Here is a 22663-nt window from a genome sequence, read left to right as displayed (position 1 = left end):
ATGGAAGAATAGGTAGGAAAAGAGACAGAGAAAGAGGCAGAAAGCAAGTGAAGATGAAGGGGAGGGAGGTCAAATGATTAATATAGAATATAGATTTCCTTGAGACAGGAAAGAGCCCTTCAGGCTGGGATGGTTAGAGAATCTTTGCTGAAAGACCTAGGAATTGAATGGAGATTTTTTAGCTCCCTTTCCTCTCCATTTATCAAATAACATTCACCCCTTGTGGCCAGAACGGCTGCCTTTCAAATACAGGTTTGAAAGGTTTGAACCAGAGAGGCTGTTTAAATTTTTTTGATCCATTTATTAAATATGTTGATTACATTTGCTAAAAAGCAGCCTTATGGGGACTGAACACAGACCCTCTAAGATTTGAATAATTGCCCCAGATAAAGGGCCTGCAAGGGGAACCCAGAGCAGATTCCTGCTACTTTTTCCATGTCTGCAGCAAACATCTGTGTGCAGAAGGAACCCCCTGGGTTGCAAAGCTAATAAGTGGCCTAAAGATCAGACACAGTCCTTTGGAATCAGGCAAATGATTTCTCACACAGAGTGTCAGGTAATTATGAAAATCCAGAGCTACACCACTTCCCAAGGAGGATATGATAAACTTGCTCCACACTGACTTAAGTATTGACTTTAAGTAACAACTCAGTTCTCAGCTGTTAGGTTTTCCAGCTCCCTCATGCAACTAATTGCATATATATATTCATTCTGACTTTCAGCAGGTATTATGGTATGCCTACTATGTGCCAGTACAAATCACATGCATCATTTAAGCTTCAGAGTCAGAGCTGTAATCTGGCTTTAAAGTCTTCACCAGAATACTCAACTAGAAAACTCTATTTCTATTAAATTTCGTTGTCATGGCAACCACGAAGCAACACCATGGAGAGTGCCTTAAATCCCACAGCAGTCTGTTAGCCAGTGTGAATCTGCAGGGAGTAGGCCTTCTATAGGGGCTAAAAATAGAAAACTTACAGCAAGGTAAACCCCCCACCTAGGAAGAGCAGTGTTACTTGTTCCCTTGGTGGGGTCAAACATGAACCAAATGAGAGGATGGGCTAATTTTCTACTTTGCAGGTTTCTCCAGCCCAGTGCCTGAACTAAGAATGTGCAGACCCAAGATCTAATACCCTAATTAGTTGTGTGAGTTTTTATTCAAGCTGGCCAACATCTCTGGGCTTCATGTCTTCATTTGTAAAAAGCAGGAGCTGGAATGAACTAAGGACTTTCCAGTACCACAATCCTAGTCGTTAGTCCAGTTAATGCATTTGTCATTTCTGGCTGGACACCGTGGCTCACACCTGTAATCCCAGCACTTTGGGAGTCCGAGACAGGTGGATCACTTGGGGCCAGGAATTCGAGACCAGCCTGGCCAACATGGTGAATCTCCATCTATACTAAACATACAAAAATTAGCTGGGGCGTGGTGGTACACAGCTGTAGTCCCAGCTACTCAGGAGGCTGAGGCATGAGAATCACTTGAGCCTGGGAGGTGGAGGTTGCGGTGAGCCAAGATCGTGCCACTGCACTCCAGCCTGGGTGACAGAGTGAGACTGTTTCAAAAAAAAATTCTCATTTGTCATTTCCTTGCTAGATGGATTGCATGGCTGGAGAAGAGGGCATGGAAGGCAGTCATGGTGATGGTGGAGAAGTTTGTCAATAGGTGATTGGTCAAAATTGTTAGGTGTTGTCTTAGTCCATATGTGTTGCTATAAAGGAATACCTGAGGCTGGGTAATTTACAAAGAAAAGAGTTTTATTTAGCTCACGGTTCTGCAGGCTGTACAAGGAGCACATCTGCTTCTGTGGAGGGACTTGGGCTACTTCCACTCATGGCAGAAGTGAACAGGAACCAACGTGTGCAGAGATCACATGATGGGCGGGGTTGGAGGGGCAGAGAAGGTGCCAGACTCATAGAGTGAGAACTCACTCATTTTCTGAAGGAGGGCACCAAGTCGGTATGAGAGATCTGCACCATGACCCAGACACCTCCCAGTAGGCCCCACCGCCGACACTAGGGATCAGATTTTAACATTTGCTGGGGCCAAACTATATCCAAACCATAACAAATGTCATCTCCTCTTGTAATAACAACTGACAGGTATTAAGTCCTTATTATGTGCAAAGGATGATTCTAAATGGTTTTCACATGATATGCCATTTAACTTTCCTAATAAAGCTAGGAGAAAGGTGTTACTTGTATCCCTCTTTCATAAATGAGTAAACTGAGTCATAGAGAAGTAAAGCAATTAGGTAATTTTTAAAAAGATAGTGAGTTATATAGCTAGGATTTGAACGCTGCCTACCTAAATTAAGAACCTATGTGCTTGGCCATTACTCTGTTGTATCTTTAGTGCCTAGATCCTTGCCTGGCATCTTGGGGACCCTCAAAAACTAATTGTTGAACATGCAATAAATGACTGATGTTCAGAAGGTTTTCGGTGCTTATCATTTACAAATTTTAAAGCCCTTTCCTTTCTTGATAGTTTATAATGTGAAGAGAAATATTTGGCACACCTCCCCTAAGCAAAGTGGTTGTGGCAGAGCTAGAAAGCATGTTGCTATGGAATAAAAGATACAGAAAAAAAGATACAGTTAAAATATGAAGATTGCTAAATAATTAGTTTGAATTATATAATTACTTGAAGAATAAATTATGGAACTGATGCTCTGTCAAAATAGGGTCCATTTTCTGGGACCAAAATACATAGGCATTTTTATTCTACTATTTTAGGTGAGAATTACATTTTTTTTAGTAGCAGAGAGTGAAAAGAGAGCCCTTGTAACTATAGGAAAGAGAAACTGAACTTGAAAATAAAATATACATAGACTTTTCTCCTGTATATAAAGAAAACACATGGTGTACATTAAAACCTAGTGAAACTCCTAACTCAACAGTATAATATGAATCATTTTTAACATTATACCCAAATGCAGATACCTGAATGTTAATTGGAGTAATTTTTACCAATGAGTTGTTAGATTCTTTTAAAATTTGTATTGGAAACTAACATACATACACAAAGTTTTCATAAGTCCCAGTGAACTTTTACAACTGGACACACTCATGTAACCAGCATCCAGATCAAAAAACAGAGCGAGTTTCTGTTTCCCAGAACACTCCTGTGTATTGCTATCAAGTATTTACCCCTCCCCTCAAAAGTACCATCATCCTGACTTCTAATAGCGTAGATTAGGGTAGATTAGGCTTGCCTTTGTGTGTTTTGAATAAGTGGAATCCTATTGTATGTACTCTTTGTGTCTGACTTTTGTTCAACATTATGTTTATGAGATTCATCCATATTGTTGTATGTAGTTGTAGTTTGTTCATTCTCATTGCTGTATAGTATTTCATTGTGTGAATGTGTCCCATTTATTTATACATGATGCTAATGATGAGAATTTGGGTAGTTTCCAGTTTAGGATTATTGTGAAAAATTTGTAGGAAAATTCTATTGAGTCTTTGAATATATAAACAGGTAACTGCCAGACCTTATATAAAAACAGAACCCTGACCTACATTGGTAGCCCTCATTCCAGGATGCTAAATCACAGCCTGTGTAGTAATTGGCCCCAAAGTGGCCACAAGTTGACCTTAACTATCAGTTTCCCTAATTTTTTGCCCTATTTATAACTTAGGACCAACCAGAGAAAGCCAAGTATGCTCATCTAAATGATCAAATAGTATGCCCCACTTCTACTTAGGCCACCTCCAGCTTCTCCATTTGAGCAACCTCTAGTCAGGGCATAGTCGAATCCTCTTTTTTCCATTATGAAGCTTTCCTGGTTCTCTGCCTGCCTTTGAGTCTCAGCCAAACACAAATGAGGGTGGCTGACTCCCTTGCTAGAGCAAGCTCTGGGTAAATAGCCTTTGCTTCTTCTTATTTGCATGATCTTCATTTATTTCCACACAAATATATGTCTTTTGGTGAGCATATGTACATATCTCTGTGGTGTATATACCCAGGAGTGAAATTGCTAGTTCATAAAATATGCATATGTTTAATTTTTGCAGATAATGCCTAATAGTATTCAAAAATGTTATATCAATTTTCAAACCTACCAGCAATGTATAAGAATTCCAAATGCTGCATAATCTCTCCAACTCTTGAAACTTTCTGACTTTAATTTAGCATTTTTATAGGTGAGCAGTAGTATCTCACTGTGGTTTAATTTACGTGCTCTTGATGGCTAATGAAGTGGAAGTCACTTTTCACATGTGTTTTTGATGTTTGCATATCCTCTTGTAGTGTCTGTTCAGATCCTTTATTTTTTCTCTTGTCGCCTATATTATTTCTATTGATTAACATTTTCTATGTACTCTATATATGAGTCCTTTGTCAGATATACATATGCGAATCCTCCCTTTAGGGTTAGTGCCTTTTATGTCTTTTAGGTAAAGGTTTAAGAAACCTTTACCTACGCCAAGGTCATGAAGTTGTCTTCCTATGTTCTCCTCTAAAAGCTTTATTGTTTTATTTTTCATATTTAGATCTGCAATCCATATGGAATTTTGAGCGATGGTATAGAAAGGGGTCTGGATACATTTTTCTCATATATCTCATTAATCCCGCAATGATTATGGAAAATAGGATTCTTTCACCCATTGTATTGTGGCCTTCATCTTGAATTAGGTGGCCATGCATGTGTGCATTCTCTAATATAGGGCATTGGTTAGTTTATCAATCCTTGTGCCAATACTCTGAGGTCTTCAATGCTAGCTTTATGATGGGTTTTGTTCTCAGGTAGAATAAATCATCCAGCTTTGCTCTTCCTCTTCAGTTACCTTGAATACTCTTGGCCCTTTGAATTTCCATATAAATTTTAGAATCAGTCTGTCAACTTCTGCCAAAAAAGAAAAGAAAAGGAAATCCTGGTAGGGTTTGGACTGGGATAGTGTTGAGTTTATAGATTGATTTGGCAAGAATTGATGGCTTTACAGTATTCAGTTTCTAAATATTAAAAGTTTATATCTAAGTTTATTTAGTTTTTCCTCAAGGATTTTTATAGTTTTCAATGTTGGGGTATTGCAAATCTTTTGCTAGAATTGTTCCTATGTAGTTTATATTTTGATGATATTATAAATAGCATGTTTTAAAATATAACTTTCTATTTGTTTGTGGATGGTATGTAGAAATATAAGTGATTTTTAAATAATAAAATTGTATTAAGCAACATTGTAGATTCAATTATTAGACCAAGTAGTTTATTCTTTTGAATTTTCTTAGCATATACTAATTATGTCTACAAATAATGACAGCTTTATTACTTCCTTTCAAATCCTAATTTTTTTAAAAAAATATATTGCAATGGCTGGGACCTCCAGTAAAATGTTGAATGTAGGCCAGGCATGGTGGCTCACGCCTGTAATCCCAGCACTTTGGGAGGCCGAGGCGGACAGATCACGAGGTCAGCAGATCGAGACCATCCTGGCTAACACAGTGAAACCCCGTCTCTACTAAAAATACAAAAAATTAGCCAGGTGCGGTGGCGGGTGCCTGTAGTACTAGCTACTCGGGAGGCTGAGGCAGGAGAATGCCGTGAACCCGGGAGGCGGAGCTTGCAGTGAGCCAACATGGCGCCACTGCACTCCAGCGTGGGCGATAGAGCGAAACTCTGTCTCAAAAAAAAAAAAAATGTTGAATGTAAGTAGTAATAGCTGGCATCCCTGACTCATTCACAGTCTTAGAAGTAACATTTTCAGTATTTCACCATGTATATGATGTTTGCTATCGGGTTTTTATAATGTTCTTTATTTGTTGTACCTCTTATTCCTGGTGTGCCAAGAGTTCTTCAAAATATAAGCACAGGGAGGGGCAAATTTTGTCAAATAATTTCTCTGCATCTATCAAGATATTCATATAACTTTTCTCCTTTTTATTTTAAAGTGATTGTATTAATTATTTTATTTTATTTTTATTTCGTTTTGAGACAGAGTCTCACTCTGTCGCCCACGCTGGAGTGCAGTGGCGCCATCTTGGCTCACTTCAAGCTCCGCCTTCCAGGTTCCGGCCATTCTCCTGCCTCAGCCTCCCGAGTAGCTGGGACTACAGGTGCCCGCCACGACACCCGGCTAATTTGTTGTATTTTTAGTAGAGACAGGGTTTCACCATGTTAGCCAGGATGGTCTCAATCTCCTGACCTCGTGATCCGCCTGCCTCGGCCTCCCAAAGTTCTGGGATTACAGGCATGAGCCACAGTGCCCGGACTGTGATTGTGTTAATTTTTAAGTGTCAAACCAATACTGTGTTCCAAAGGGAAGTTCAATGTATATAATATATATATACACACACACACACACATAAAATATCTAGATTCAGTAGTTTAATAGTTTAATAAAGATTTTTACACTATGTTTATGTGAGATTTGCCTGTAATTCTCTTTCTTAGAATATACTTGTCAGGTTTTGGAATTGTGGTTGTACTAGTCTCATAAAAGATACATGAGAGAAACAGTTGTCTCTTGTCTGTTTTATGGAAGAGTTTTTGCAAGATTTGTGTTATTACTTCTTTAAATTTTCACAAGAATTTACCAGTAAAGTCATGTGACTCTAGAGTTTTCCTTAGGGGAGACTGTTAAATAGTGGATTAAATATTTTTAATAGATATTGAGCTATTCAGATTTTCTACTGCTCACAGTTTTGGTAAGTTGTATTTTTCTGGGAATTTGTTTGTGTCACCCAAATTGTCAAATTAATTGGTACTAAATTAAAATATTATTATCCTTCTTTTCTCTGTTGGATCTGCATTAATATCCCTTTTTTATTCCCGATAATGGTAATTTGTGCCATCTCTCCTTTTTCTTCAGTCTTGTTCTGGGTTTATACATTTTATTAATCTTTACAAATATTCAACTGTCGCTATTGCTGATATTATTAATTATATGTTTGTTTTGCCTTTCACTGATTTCTGCTTTAACTTTATTTTTTTCTCTACTGCCCTTAATTTCTCTTTTTTTTAGCTTCTTGAGATTGAAAGTTAAATGATTAATTTCTTCTTTCCTAATACATGCATTTAAAGCAATATATTTCTGCTTATGCACAGCTTTAGCTGAATCCCATAATTTTTTATATGTTGTATCTTTATTATGATTTAGTCAAAATTTTTCTAATTTCCATTTTGATTTATTTATCGATGGTTTATTTGAAAGTTTATTGTTTAATTATCAAACAGTTAGCATCATTCTAGTTACTTTTTGTTATTTTTTCTGCCTTGATTCTGTTTTTGAAAGATAGCACACTGTGAATGATTCTGATTTTTTCAAATTTGCTAAGCCTTTTATTATGATTTTGGCAAAAGATCCATTTGCACTTGAGAAGAAGGTTCATTGTTTGATGCAGTATTTTGTAAAGCCAAATTGCTCAATTGTGTTGTTTTATGTTTCTAGATTTTTTTCTAGACTATTTTATGAGCTTCTTTTAATTCAGCCAATTTTTGCTTTAACATTTATCTTAGTTTGGGCTGCCATAACAAAATATGATAAAGTGGGTAGCTTATTAACAACAAATTTATTTCTCATAGTTCTGGAGTATGGGAAGTTTAAGATCAAGGCATTCACAGATTTGGTGTCTGGTAAGGGCCCACTTCCTCATAAATAACACCTTTTCACTCTGTTCTCATGTGATGGAAGTGGCAAAGGGGCTCTCTGGGCCTCTTTTATAAGGGCACTAATCTCATTCATGAGGGCAATGCTTTTATGAACTAATCACCTCCGTAAGACCCTACCCCTGACTATCACATTTGTGATTAGGTTTCCACAAATAAATTTTAGGGGGGACATAAACATTTCAACCATAGTAATATTTGAACCTCTGTTATGGAGTTTATACAGATTTGGGATGTGTTTGCCTCCTGCTAAAATGGCCCTTTTATGTTTATGAAATTTCCATCTTCATAGTAATTATTTTTGCATTAAATTGACTTTGTCTGATTTTGGTGATGTTCATCAACATAGGATGAGGTTACATCCTGAGAAACCCATTCTAACTTGAAAATTGATATTTTGATTTGATAATCAAAAATGCATTTAATGCATCCAACCTACTGAACTTCATGGCTTAGCCAGACCTGCCTTAAACATGTTCAGAACACTTACATTAGCCTGCAGTTGGGCAAAATCATCTGGCAGCACAGTACACTGTAGGGTATGGTTATCTACTCTCGTGACCATATAGCTGACTGGGAGCTGCAGCTCACTGCTGCTGCCCAGCATCGCAAGGGTTTCATACTGCCTATCACTAGCCCAGGAAAACATCAAAATTCAAGATACAGTTTCTACTGAATGTATATAACTTTTGCACCATTGTAAAGTAAAAAAAAATAACAAGTTCTACCATCATCTTCAAGAACTGTCTATATAGGCATACCGTCTTCCTTTTGTTTTGTGTTTATACAGTGTATTAGTCAAGGTTCTCTAGAGAGATATCCCACCATTCTATGAAACCAGCTCCTTCCGGATGATAGGAGACATGGTGAGAACAGTGAATTCCATGAGCATAAGCCCATTTTTGTACTTCTTTGTCTGTGAAGTGAGTTCCTTGATCAGAAGCAATGGGATGTGGAATATTATAACAGTGGATAAGGCATTCAGTAAGTCCATGGATGATAGTTTTGGCAGAAGCATTGTGTGCCATAGAACATACATAGAAACATATGAAAGGGGATTTATTAGGGGAATTGGCTCACATGATTATGGAAGCTGAGAAGTTCCATGACAGGCTGTCTGTATGCTGGAGACCCTGGGATGCCAGAAACATGGCTCTAGCCAAGTCCAGAAGCCTCAGAACCAGGGACGCTTATGGTGTAATTTTCAGTCCAAGGCAAAAGGCCTGAGAACCTAGCGAGCAGCTGATGTAAGTTTTGGAGTCCTCAGGCCAGAGAGCCTGCAGTTCTGATATCCAAGGGCAGGAGGAAGAGAGTGTCCCAGCTCCAGGAGAAACATCGTGGAAATTCTGTCCTTTCCTTTTTTGTTCTATCCAGGCCCCCAGCTGATTGGATGGTGCATATACACACAGCCACTTTGAGGGCAGATCTTCCCTACTCAGTCCACTGAGTCACACAGCAGTCTCCTCTGGAAACACCCTCACAGACACACCCAGAAGTGATTTACCAGTTCTCTAGGTATTCCTTAATACAGTCAAGTTGACATCTAAAATGAACCATGACAAGTCCAGCCTTTGTTAACTTGATAGCCTTATGCATACCCTTGAACCATACTTAACCTGCAAATAAAGATAATAAAAAGGAATAATTCCACCTAACAGGATAAAATTATCCTATGTACAACCATAAATGCACTAATCCCTGCCCAGAGAGGAGGTAAAGTCCTTGGATGATGTTTACTTTTCTCCTGATGTAACTTAAATACTATGATGTAAAATTAATACTTAAAGACTTATGTAAAGTTAATATATCTTATGTTACATGAAAAAGGAATAAGAAAGGAATGAAAACATATTTGCTTAATATATGTATAATATACACAAAGATATTCTTAACAAAATAAGGAGAAAATACTCATGACAGTTATAGTCCTTGTTCCTGTAACTGGTCACATGGTCATAGCTGGTTTTGATAACCACCTTCTTTTACTACCCATTCTGTATTCTCTTTGCCTTCAGCAAGTATCTCAGCTGGTTGTGGATATTTACATGGTGAGGTGACACAAACCTTTGTTCCTGAAGGGTCTGGACCATTTATAGTCCTGCCTGTATTGGGTTGCTGTAATTTCCCATTGACCTTAATCACAGGGCATGATAATAATAAGAGATGCCCTAAAGGATCTCCTATATCCCACCCTTCCTTACCTTCCTAGAGGTAAGGACTACCAATTTACCCTTGGTAGTCTGGATCATTCCTCTAGTCAACATTGTAACTCCCTTAGCCTGTTGACTCAGTCATGAGGAGGTCAAGGTTTCTTGGTGGTAGTCTAAATTTCCAGTTCACTAAAGTCAGTGTTGTGTCTCCTGGTGTCAGCATTCCTCTCTCTGGAACTAAGACCTGTAGGCCAGCAGAGCATAAGGTCATGGGAACAGGGAGCAAATATTTTGCCACTAGGTCACTGGGGGCAATGGTAAGTGGTGCCATTCCCATTTTCACCCCTTGATTCTTAGGCCCATGAATCCTGGCTGTGGGAGAAACTGTACCCTATAGTGAATGCTACTTGGGGCATACACACCCTTCTGGAGAACCTTGCCTGAGCCCTGCCAACTATTATAACCTAGCTGGTACTGTAACTGTGACATCAAAAGGCCATCCTACTGTTCTGTGAAGCCAGCTGCTTCAGGATGATGGGGAACATGGTGAGAACAGTGAGTTCTATGAGTATGAGCCCATTTCTGCATTTCTTTGTCTATGAAGTGAGTTCCTTGATCAGAAGCAGTGCTCTTTCTGTGGAATACCATAACAATAGATAAGGCATTCACAGATGGTAGTTTCAGCAGAAGCATTGTGTGCAGGCAAGGCAAATCCATATCCAGAGTAACTGTCTATTCCAGCAAGCACAAAAAGCTGCCCCTTCCATGGTGGAAGCAGTTCAATGTAATCAACCTGCTACCAGAGAGCTGACTGATTACCCCAGGAAATGATGCTATATCGAAGACTCAGTATTGGTCTCTGCTGTTAGACTGAGCTCTCAGAGGTGGCAATAGCCAAGTTGGCCTTAGTGAGTGGAAGTCCACTTTGTTGAACCCATGCTGATATGGTTTAGCTCTCTGTCCCCACCCAAATCTCACCTTGAATTGTAATAATCCTCACATGTCATGGGAGGGACCCAGTGGGAGGTAACTGAATCATGGGGATGGGTTTTCCCCATGCTGTTCTCATGATAGTGAATAAGTCTAACAAGATCTGATGGTTTTATAAAGGGGAATTCTCCTGCACATGCTCCCTCTTGCCTGCTGCCATGTAGGACAGATGTGCCTTTGCTTCTCCTTTGCCTTCTGCCATGATTATGAGGCCTCCCAGCCATGTAGAACCATGAGTCCACTAAACCTCTTTTCTTGATAAATTACCCGGTCTCTGGTATGTCTCTATTAGCAGCATGAGAACAGACTAATACACATGCATAACCTCCATCCCTGCCACCATGGCCACTTTGTTCATGGGCCCACTGTGTTATGACAGGAGTGACTGAGGAAAGAGATTGACTAGTATGCACAGAATTGATCATCCTATTCACCTGATGATTAAAGTGCTCTGCTGAGAAGGTGAGCATTCATGTAGGACACAAATATCTCCACATCTTTTGCCCACTCAGATCTAGCCCTATATGTTTTCCCCAAATTACTTTGTCACCAATTTTCCAATCCCCTTCCTTTCAAGTCCCTGACCATCTGCAAAACCATTGGCTACAGCCTGTGTGTCAATATATAATTGCACATATGGCCATTTCTACTTTCAAACAAAGTGTACAATTAGGTGAAGTTCTGCCCATTGAGAAGAATTTTCTTCACCACTTTTCTTCATAGATGTCCCAGAGAGGGGATGTAATGCTACAGCTGTCCCTTTTCAGGTGGTACCTGCATATCATGCATAACCATCTATAAACTAGGCCCTGGTCTTCTCCTCCTCTGTCAACTGATCATAGGGTACTTCCCAGGAGGCCATGGGTGTAGGCTGGGAGAGAAAAAGCTGTGTAGTATGAATAGAAACCATGATCCTTTGGGCTGCTTCTTCATGTAACATACTTGTGCCTTCAGAACCTGCTCAGGCCCCATCAAATATATACGACTTCAATTTGGTGATAGAGTGCTACTGTGCACACCTAACTTTATGGTTTGGTGGGTCAGATAACACCCAGATAGGTAGCTCTGGTCATGTAGTGACTTTATAACTCATGTTCAAGCATTCAGTTTCTTCTAAAGCACAGTGGCAGGCCAAGAGTTGTCTCTCAACAGGAGAGTAGTTATCTAGGATGATGCCAGGGGCTTGCTCCAAAATGACGAAAAGTCTCCACTACAATTTACCTATAGGGGTCTGCCAAAGGCTCCAAACAGCATCCCTGTCTGCCACTGACACCTCAAATACCATTGGATATACTGGATCATATGGCCCAAGTGGCAGAGCAGCTTGCATAGCAGCTTGGAGCTCCTGCTGCTCCAGGAGACTGCAGAGCCTTCTCCTGGAGTTCCACTCAAAACTTGCAGCTTTTTTAGTCACTCAATAGATGGGCCAGGATAACACATCCAAATGAGAAATGTGTTGCTTCCAAAATCCAAATAAGCCCACTAGGATTGTGTTTCTTTCTTGGTTTTAGGAGGGGCCAGATGAAAGAACTTAACCTTCACCTTAGAAGGGATATTTTGACATGCCCCACACCACTGGACCCTAGAAATGTCACTGAAGTAAAAGGCACCTGAATTTTAGTAGAATTAATTTCCCATGGTCTGACACACAAATGTCTTACAAGTAAGTCCAGAGTAGTTGCTAGTTCATGCTCACTACTAGGTCCAATCAGCATAATGTCATCAATGTAATGGACCAGTGTGACATCTTGCGGAAAGGAAATGCAACCAAGATCCTTGCCAACTAAATTATGACGTAAGACTAGAGAGTAGATATACCCCCATAGTATGACAGTGAAGGTGTATTGCTGGCCTTGCCAGATGAAAGCAAACTGCTTCTGATGAGCCTTATGGACAGGTATAGATAAAAAGGCATTTACAAGATCAATAGCTGCACACTATTGTTACCAAGAGAAGTGTTAATTGGCTTAAGCAATGGAACCACATCTGGTAGGGCAACTGCAATTGAAGTCACTGCTTGGCTAAGCTTATGATAATTCACAGTCATTCTCCAGAATCCATCTGTCTTTACACAAGCCAAATAGGAGAATTGAATGGGGATGAATATGCCACCTTTGCATATTTCCTGTTCTCACAACTTTATGCTCTGCTGGCCTACAGATTCTAGTTCCAGAGGGAGGAAGTCTGCCACAAGGAGACACAATGATTCCATTAAACTGGAAGTTAAGACTGTCACCCAGCCACTTTGGGCTCCTGATGCCTCTGAGTCAGCTGGCTAAGAAGGGAATTATGGAATTATGAATTGTGGTAGTCTGGAGTAATTGATCCAGACTACCAAGGAGAAATTGGACTATTACTCCACACTAGAAGTAAAGAAAGTATGCCTGGAATACAGAAGATCCCTTAGGGCATCTCTTAGTACTACCATGCCTTGTAATTAAGGTTGATGGGAAATTACCTAAAATTAACCATCACATATGGCATTTTTTTGGTTCTCTTATTGTCTACTTTTCTGTGTCTTTATATTTAAAGCATGACTCTTGTGATCACAATATAGTTGTTGTTGTTCAATCCAGTCTGACCACCATAAGACTTTACTCGGTGTATTTAGATCATTTACAATTAATGTAATTATGAACATTACTGAGTTTATATATACATTGTTGCTATCCATTTTCTATTGGGGTCATATGTTTTATACTTCTTTTTCTATTTTTCTTTCCTTTTTAAGAACTAAAACTTTTTAAATGATTATTTCATTTACACTTTCTATTATCTTGTAATCATATGTCATTAACTATTTATGCAGTTCTCCTAGATACATAATATATAGCCTTGACTTATAATAAACTATTACAAATTGTTACCTTTACTATTACCTATCTCCCACTTTTGTGAAATTGTTCTACATATAATTTAAGCCTCAGATCACATATGACTATTGTTTTGTATAATTAATTATCATTTATATTTACCAATTTAGTTCCTCTTTCTGGTGTTCTTTATTCCCTTCCTGGATTTTTATCTTTCTATTTGGGAATGTTTTCTTTCTGGCTGAAGATATTTATTTAATTTACTTTCAGTGAGGACCTTATATTAAAAAAATCCCTTAATTTTGTTTGTCTGAAAATATGCATATTTTCCTGTCATTGGTAAAATATATTTTTTTACTGAATATGGAATTTGAAATTAGTAACCATTTTATTTTAGTTTCCAAACTAAAATAAATTTTCATCAGTTTTCTTCTAACTTTCATCGTGTAGAGGTTGCTGTGGTAAACCACAAAGACTCTTTCAAGTATTGAGTACTTACTCCTTCTCTTGCCAAGAATATTGCATTCTGATAGTCCAGAGCTTGTTCACTTCCTAAGAATCACCATTGGATTAATATAATGGCTTGCTCAAGGTTGGGGCAACTCTCCAGGGAGAATTCACATTCAGTGACTGCTTGATGTAGGTATATAAAATTTGTCCTTAATTCAGGACACATTTGAAAAGTTTTGCAGCTCCGGAGTTCTCCAGGGGTTTAGCTGGGGTCACTGTTAAACTGTTCCTTCTGCCTAATGCTGGTTTCTTCTTTCCCTCACAGATATTGTTCCTGCTGACAAGTTCAAATACATTTCTGTATACAAACCCTTATATGTATTTCCCATCCCCTAATATTGTCCCCATTGATCCTCATCTCTTTGTACTCATAACCTTGTATAGTTCCTTTCACATTGAATTAGAGTGGACTTGTGTAAATATAGATTCTACAGAAGTGGTGGTGTTTAACTTCTGAAGATCATAAATGATGTTGCAGTGTCCCATTTTCTCTAGGATTTCTCACTGTGAGAGAAGTGAGCCACCAGATAGAGAGGACACTCAAACAGCCCCATGCAGAGGCCAATATAGAAAGGATAAAATAGCCAGTATCAACTTGCCAGCTTTGTAAGAGAGCCTTTATAACTGAATCCACTGCCCCGGTCAAGCCTTCAGATGACTGCAGCTCTAGCCTATATCTGGCTGCAATCTCAGGTAAGACCCTGAGCCAGAGTGTACCAACCATGTTGAAAATGAATCCCTAACCCACAGAAACCAATAGAAATAAAAAATTACTTTTGTTGTTTTAATCCAATCGGCTTTGGGATGACTTTTTTTTTTTTTTTGCACAACAGTAGATAAATACAGGTTTTGATCACCGAAAATGAGGTGCCACCATCACAAAAACCTAAAAATATGGTGATAGTTTCGTGAGAAGAGCGGAAAAGACTATGAGGAAGTTATTAGTGGAAACTAAATGTCATTAGAGACATTTAATGGAAACTGCATGGTGTTCAATGAGGATATAAAGTGGGAAATCAAATAAAAGTAAAGAAAATGTTACTGCAAGCTGAAAAAAAGAGGACATATTATTGACTGATGGGAAGCTTATTTGTATTGTTGACTAGGGTAGAATGGAAAATTTTAAATATGCTCAATGAACTGGAAGAATTCGCTAAGAGGATATCAAGACAAAGTGTTAAATGTATCGCCTGTCTTCTACTTGCTGTTCATAGTAAAATACAAGAGCAGAAAGAAAAGCTAAAGGAAGAACTGTGAAGAATTTAAAATTGCAGAACATGATGGGTTTGAAATTAAAATTGTTTCTTATTCCAAGATTTACAGATGGCAAACAATGCTAAAATTAAGAAATGACTTTTAGGCATATATCAATCTAGGGCACTCTGAGGAAAAATATGATCTAAAGATGAAGCAGATGGTATGACTGTAAAATCTTTTGTTCAGAGTATAAAGAAACCTAAAGCAATGTCTCAGGGAACTGTTTAGTAGGATAAAAAGTCCTATAAGAATTTGAAGGATGCTGTTTGCAGATCTTTGTTAAATGTTGAGGCTTCTAAGCATCTTGGAGATGTTTATTTCAATAGCCCCAGAGGAAGCCTAAGGTTCAGGAGGGCTTCCAGTATAGACATTTGTGGGTGTGGCTTATCTCTAATGGAGTAAATGCTAATAAGATCCATAGGAGACCCACAAAATTTTAAAAAGTTGTGCTAATGTTAACAGTACATGAACTAAAATGTACCAAGACAGTACAAAATGGCAAGAGGTCTTTAGACCCCAAATTTCTAGTGTCATAAAGAAGGCTGAGATAAACTACTCAGCTGTAAATGTGTATTATCATTTGTTGAATAGGAAAGATGATTTAGAGGTGGAACTGAACCAAGAATCCAGAGTGTGGGCCTAAAGTGCCATAGAGAATCATTTCTAGGCAGTAATAGGTTTGAGTCTTAATAGTGAATTGACAACATGTGCCCAGGTCGATTTCAATATTTCTATGTGCCTATGAGCCCTGTCTGCCTCTCATTTCCTCTGTTTTTAATGGGGGGCCATAGTGGTTATCTTATGCCTGCCTCACCATTGTAATTTGGATATTTGGGAGTATAAAACTTGCCTCTTTTGTTTACAGGTGTTCAGATCAAGGGAAACTACTCTAAGAGGCTACACTTGAGGAACAACAACCAAGGAGCTTCAACTGCATCTGGATTTCAGGGTAATGCTGTTGATGATTAGATTCTTGGCTTTAGGCTAATGCTGTTATATGATGAGTCTTTTGAGATACTTAAGAGGGAGTGAGTTTATTTTGCATGATGGAAGGACATGAATCATTGAGGATCAAAGAGCAGACTGTCATAGTCAGCTTACACTGCTCTTTGTTATTCATGCTGTTGGTTAGCACCCTCCCACATGGAATCAAAGCTGACTCACATGGCCAATAGAACACTGGATTTTGATTGTGTATGGTTTCTTAGGCTAAACTATAAAAATCATTGCAAATTTTTCTTAATTTCTTGGATCACTCTCTATGGTGGAAGCTAGCTGCCATGTCATGAGGACACATAAGGAAGCCCATCCCAAGGCCCACATGGACAGGGACCAATAGCTAGCATTAACTTGCTAGCTGATATGGTTTGGGGGCTTATCCCCACCCAAATCTCATCTTGAATTCCCAAGTGTTGTGGGAGGGACCCAGTGGGAGGTAATTGAATCATAGGGGCAAGCCTTTCCCCCTAAGGTGACTCTTGTTACATTTTAGCAAAGAGACTGGCAGCATTTGGCCCCTGTGCTAGAGATTTGTGGTACTTTGAACTTGAGAGAGATGGTTTAGGGTATTTGGTGGAAGAAATTTCTAAGCAGCAAAGCATTCAAGAGGTGACTTGGGTGCTATTAAAGGTATTCAATTTTATAAGGGAAGCAGAGCATAAAAGTTTGGAAAATTTGCAGCCTGAAAATGCAATAGAAAAGAAAATCCTATTTTCTGAGGAGAAATTTAACTAGCTGGAGAAATGTGCATAAGTAACTAGGAGCCTAATGTTAATCTCCAAGACAGTGGAGAAAATGTCTCCAGGACATGTCAGAGGTCTTCACAGCAGCTCTTCCCATCACAGGCCCAGAGGACTAGGAGGAAAATGTGGTTTTGTGGGCCAGGCCCAGGGTCCCCATGCTGTGTGCAGCCTAAGGACTTGGTGCCTTGCATCTCAGCCACCCCAGCCATGGCTGAAAGGGGACAACATAGAGCTTGGATTGTGGCTTCAGAGAGTGCAAGCCCCAAGTCTTGGCAGCTTCCATATGGTGTTGAGCCTGCGAGCACACAGAAGTCAAGAACTGAGGTTTGGGAACCTCTGCCTAGATTTCAGAGGCCGTATGGGAATGCCTGGATCCCCAGGCAGAAATTTGCTGCAGGGGCGGGGCCCTCCTGGAGAATGTCTGCTAGGGCAGTGCAGAAGGGAAAGGTGGGGTTGGAGCCCCAACACAGAGTCCCTACTGGGGCACCACCTAGTAGAGCTGTGAGAAGAGGACCACAGCCCTCCAGACCCCAGAATGTTAGATCCACCAATAGCTTGCACTGTGTGCCTGGAAAAGCCACAGACACTCAACACCAGCCAGTGAAAGCAGCCAGGAGGAAAGCCGTACCCTGCAAAGCCACAGGAGCCAAGCTGCCCAAGACCACCTCTTGCATCAGTGTGACCCTAATGTGAGACATGGAGTCAAAGGAGATCATTTTGGAACTTTAAGATTTTACTCCCCTGCTGGATTTCAGACTTGCATGGGGCCCGTAGCCCCTTTGTTTTGCCCAATTTCTCACATTTGGAATGGCCAATGCTTGTACCCCCACCCCCATACCTAGGAAGTAACTAACCTGCTTTTGATTTTACAGGCTCATTGGTGGAAGGGACTTGCCTTTTCTCAGATGAGACTTTGGACTGTAGACTTCTGAGTTAATGCTGAAATGAGTTAAGACTTTAGGGGACTGTTGGGAAGGCATGATTGGTTTTGAAATGTGAGGATGAGGATGTGAGGTTTGGGAGGGGCCAGGGGTAGAATGATATGGTTTGACTGTGTCCCCACCCAAATCTCATCTTGAGTTCCCACGTGTTGTGCGAGGGACCCAGTGGGAGGTAATTGAATCATGGGGGCAAGTCTTTCCCATGCTGTTCTCATGATAGTGAGTAAGTTTCCAGATCTGATGGTTTTAAAAAGAAGAGTTCCCCTGCACAAGCTCCCTCTCTCTGCCTGCTACCATCCATGTAAGACGTGACTTGCTCCTCCTTGCCTTCTGCCATGATTGGGAGGCTTCCACAGCCACATGGAACTGTAAATCCAATTAAACCTCTTTCTTTTGTAAATTGCCCAGTCTCAGGTATGTCTTTATCAGCAGTATAAAAATGGACTAATACACTAGCCAAGTGACTTAAGAACCTTGGAGGTGAATCTTTGAGCTCCAGCTGAATTCAGACTGTTAAATGACTGCAGGCTCAGTCAACATCTAACTGCAACTCTATAAAATAGCTTGAACCGTAACTCAATCAAGCTGCTTTTAAATTCCCGCAGTTTCCACAGAAATCATAAGAGATAATACATTATTGTTGTCAACTTAGGCCATTACATTTTGGAGTGATATATTATGAAGCAATAATAGCTAATACACCATCACAGATTCTATTTCCATTTATATGCATTGGATGTTTTGAGCATTTCTCACATCTACTTTATTTTCTCCATTATTTCTTCTCTATTTACTTCAATGTGGTTATTTTCCACTGACCTGTTTTCGAGTTCTCCATTCCCATATTCTGTTTGTTCAATTGCTATTAAACCTATCCATTTACTTCTTTATTTTTTTTCTTGTTTTTAGAGATGGGATCTTGCTATATTGCTCAGGCTGGAGTGCAGTAGCTATTCACAGGCACCATCCCACTACTGATCAACTTAGGAGTTTTGACCTACTCCATTTCCAGCCTGGGCTGGTTCATCTCACCTTGTGCAACTTGGTGGTCCCCCACTCCTGGGAGTTCACCATATTGATGCCAAACTTAGTGCATAAGCTCAACTGGCATAATGCTATAGCCAAGAACTCCTGGACTCAAGTGATCCTCCTGCCTCAGGTGAGGCTGGAAGATATTTTCACTCCAATTATCTAGAGTGGAAAGACACCAAAATAAATGTAGAACCTAAAATGATCATGTCTTAGTAGTAGGTCTAAATAAGCCCCAGAGTAAAGGCTGCTGTAGCCCACTGTAACCAATTTTTAAATAAAGATCAAAACAACCAAGCTGATGTACAAGTAATTTAACCAACTGCCAAAGTAAAATTCAACACACTTTAAAGAAAGACAAGAAAATCCAGACACTTGACAATTTAACATCACAATATCCAGCATTAATTTAACACTTTCTAGACATACAAAGAAACAGAAAAATGTGTATAACTAAAGGAATATTCAGTCAGTAGAAACAGATTTGGAAAAAAGAGATGATAAGATTAGCAGATTAAAAACTTAAGACCTTAAAAGTATATGCTCAAGGTCTTAAAATATGAACATAATGAGGAGAGAAACAGAAGTTATAAAAATTAACCAAATTTAATTTTTAGACTTGAAAAATGCATATGTAAAATAAAAACTCAACTTATTAGCTGATTAGACACTGCAGTAAAAAATAGATCAGTAAACTTAAAGACATAGCAATAGAAAATATACAAATATATAGATGGGGGAAAAGTATTAATATTGAAGAAGAATGAGCAGAATATCAGTGATCTGTGGAATAATACCAACCAGACAAACTTTTATGTAATTGGAATCCCAGAAGAAGAAGAGAAAACAAAGTGAGGCACTTGAAAAAGTAACGGTTGAGGCTGGGCACGGTGGCTCATGCCTGTAATCCCAGCACTTTGTGAGGACGAGGCCAGTAGATCACCTGAGGTCAGGAGTTCAAGACCAGCCAGGCCAACATGGTGAAACCCTGTCTCTACTGAAAATACAAAAATTAGCCAGGTGTGGTGGCGGGCACCTGTAATCCCAGATACTCAGGAGGCTGAGGCAGGAGAATTGCTCAAACCCGGGAGGCAGAGGTTGCAGTGAGCTGACATTGCGCCATTGCACTCCAGCCTGGGCGACAAGAGTGAAACTCCATCTCAAAAAAAAAAAAAAAAAAGTGATGGTTGAAATTGTTCCAAATTTGATAAAAATTATAAATCCATAGATCCAAGATCTGTGTGCAGAGTGTGCTTGGATCAGATTGAATAAAGACATAAACCCAAGAGAAGAAACACAAAGAAAATCAAACCACAATATATCATCATTGCACAAGTTATCAATTTATTGCCTCTCAAAAACAAATTTATTCTTCACTATGTGCTCTGTTATAATGAACTGGACTCTTTACAATTATTTCTCCTATATAGTGAGCATAATATTAAGTTTCGTCAGTGCTAGATGCTGGAAGGAGATTGCAAGAGTGCTTCTCTTTCTGGTCCAATTTGCTGCTGTTTTATTTCTTCTTATTCTTGTACAGCAAAATATATGTGTGCAAAATATATTTCTGTCAACTGAGCATATGTGAGGAAACATCTTAGTGGCACACTGTCCCTACTGCAAGAGAGGGCACGTAGTGCCTCAGTGACCTTGCAGCTCTGGCATGAATCTGGTGACCACCTCACTGAGGTCCTCCAATGTATATAATGCACTTAAATACTCATGCTAGAAGTGCCATCCCAACTCCTTCTGCATGACTGTCCACAAACCTCTGCTCATCTGAATCCTGGAAGGTTGTTTGATTCTGTCCAGGGATTGTGGACCAATTCTAATCCAGATAACTCAGTGAACTTCTCTGCCATTCAGTGGACAATTTTCCTCAATGAGGATTGAATGCCAGCTTCTACAGTAAGACTCCCATTCCAAATTCATTCTTCATTGAGCACACCCTTCAGCCCTGAGGGATCCTTTCAAAACCTTCTTACATGATGAGTCATTTTCTCTTGCTGCTTTTAAAGTTCTCTCTTTGCCTTTATGTTCTGGAAGATTGACTATAATGTGTCTAGGTGTGGAGTTTTTTGCATTTATCCTATTTGGAGTTTGTTGGGAATCATGCATATGCTAGTTAATGTTTTAAATTTAATTTGAGAAGTTTTTTTGCCATTATTTCTTCAAGTATGCTTTCTACCACTCCCCACATCTGGGACTCCCACTATGTGTGTGTTGGTATGCTTGATGGTATTCCACAGAGCAAAGAGTTCGGAGGCTGTTTATTTTCTATATTGTTTTAATCTTTTGGTTTCTCAGTATTTTAACTGACCTGTCTTCAAGTCAGCTGACTCTTTCTTCTTCCAGTTAAAACCTGCTTTCAAGTTCCTCTAGTAAAGTTTTCATTTCAGTTATTGCACTTTTTAACTCCAGAATTTCTACTTAGCTCTGTTTGTAAAATTTCACCTCTTTACCAATATTTTCTATTTGGTGACACATCATTCTCTTATTTTCCTTTACTCTGTAGACATAATTTTATTTAGTTCTTTGCGTACATAATAGATATTTAAATATATATCTAATAAGTTTGACATCTGAGTTCCTAAAGGGTAGTTTCTAATGACTGCTTTTTCATCTATATGGGTCAATTTTCCTGTTTATTTGCATAACTTTTTCTTAAAAGCTGGCCATTTTGAGTAATATTATGTGTCATTTCCTGAAGTCAGATACCTTCCTTCCACAATAATCATTGTCGTTGCTGTTTCTTTAGTTATTTTTCCCATACCAATTACATAAACTGTATGTTTTGCCATGTGCAGTCATTGAAGGCTCCGCTCAGTTAGCTTAATGATCAGCTAATGACTGGGTAGTGATTTTCTTAAATCCCTTGAACCAATAAAGCTTACAGCCTTCGCTGATGCACTTACCACGATAAGTCATGACTTCAATGCTCTGGCAGACAGTTTACAACTCTGCCTAACACTTCACTTCCTACTAGCACAGAGCCTCAAAATCAACCAGAGGTAAAAGCTTAGTGCCTTCTCAGATCTTTTCTGGGAATGCCCACAGTCCTGGACATGCTCATAACCCTTGACATGTACACAACCTACTAGATTCCTAGTTGATTTCCAAAGGCCCCTGTGGTCATTTCATGCCCTGGTTTTATCTTTTCAGCTCTTATCCAACCTATTGTTAGCTTCAGCTGGTAATGCTGCCTCAGGCAGCTGAGATTTTTTTTTTTTTTTAATGCCACTGTTTATAACAAATGTCTGAAGGTAGGGCTGTTTTCAGAGTTGGATCAAAGAAAGACAAGCCCTGAAAATTGAATTTTTTAGTAAGCTGCTCTACAAGCCAAATAGTGAAAATTCTCTAGAGATGGGGCTTCAAGGAGCTCCAAACTCGTACTGCCCCTCCAGTGGCTGATCATGTAGTTGTAATGCTGTTAGCCTCCAAGACCATGACAAGAAAACTGGAGAGAGGATAATGAGATTAAGCAAGTTAAAGTGCCATGTGGCTCACCGTTCTTATAGAAATTTAGCTGTTTTCCTTGACTAATCACTTCTCAGATTGTTGCAAGCTTTCAATTTATTTCCAGAGTTCTGAAAAAGTTAATTTTGGCTAGTGTTCTCATTGCTT

The 22663-nt window shown here is 39.3% G+C and overlaps 1 long non-coding RNA gene across 4 annotated transcripts in view; it reads left to right on the top strand.

Annotated features, from left to right (window-relative positions):
- The window catches only part of LOC129393213 (uncharacterized), a 32441-nt gene that overhangs the window by 6339 nt on the left and 3439 nt on the right, over nt 1-22663 (top strand). For all 4 annotated transcript variants that reach the window (XR_008619944.1, XR_008619942.1, XR_008619941.2 and 1 more), the window contains 2 exons: nt 14566-14763; nt 16193-16276. This is a non-coding gene — a long non-coding RNA (uncharacterized LOC129393213). The remainder of the gene's footprint in view (nt 1-14565; nt 14764-16192; nt 16277-22663) is intronic.

The sequence above is a fragment of the Pan paniscus genome, chromosome 8, assembly GCF_029289425.2.
Source record: "Pan paniscus chromosome 8, NHGRI_mPanPan1-v2.0_pri, whole genome shotgun sequence".
NCBI lineage: Eukaryota > Metazoa > Chordata > Mammalia > Primates > Hominidae > Pan > Pan paniscus.
Note: the sequence above shows the minus strand (reverse complement) of the source record. Positions and strands in the feature narration are given on the sequence as shown.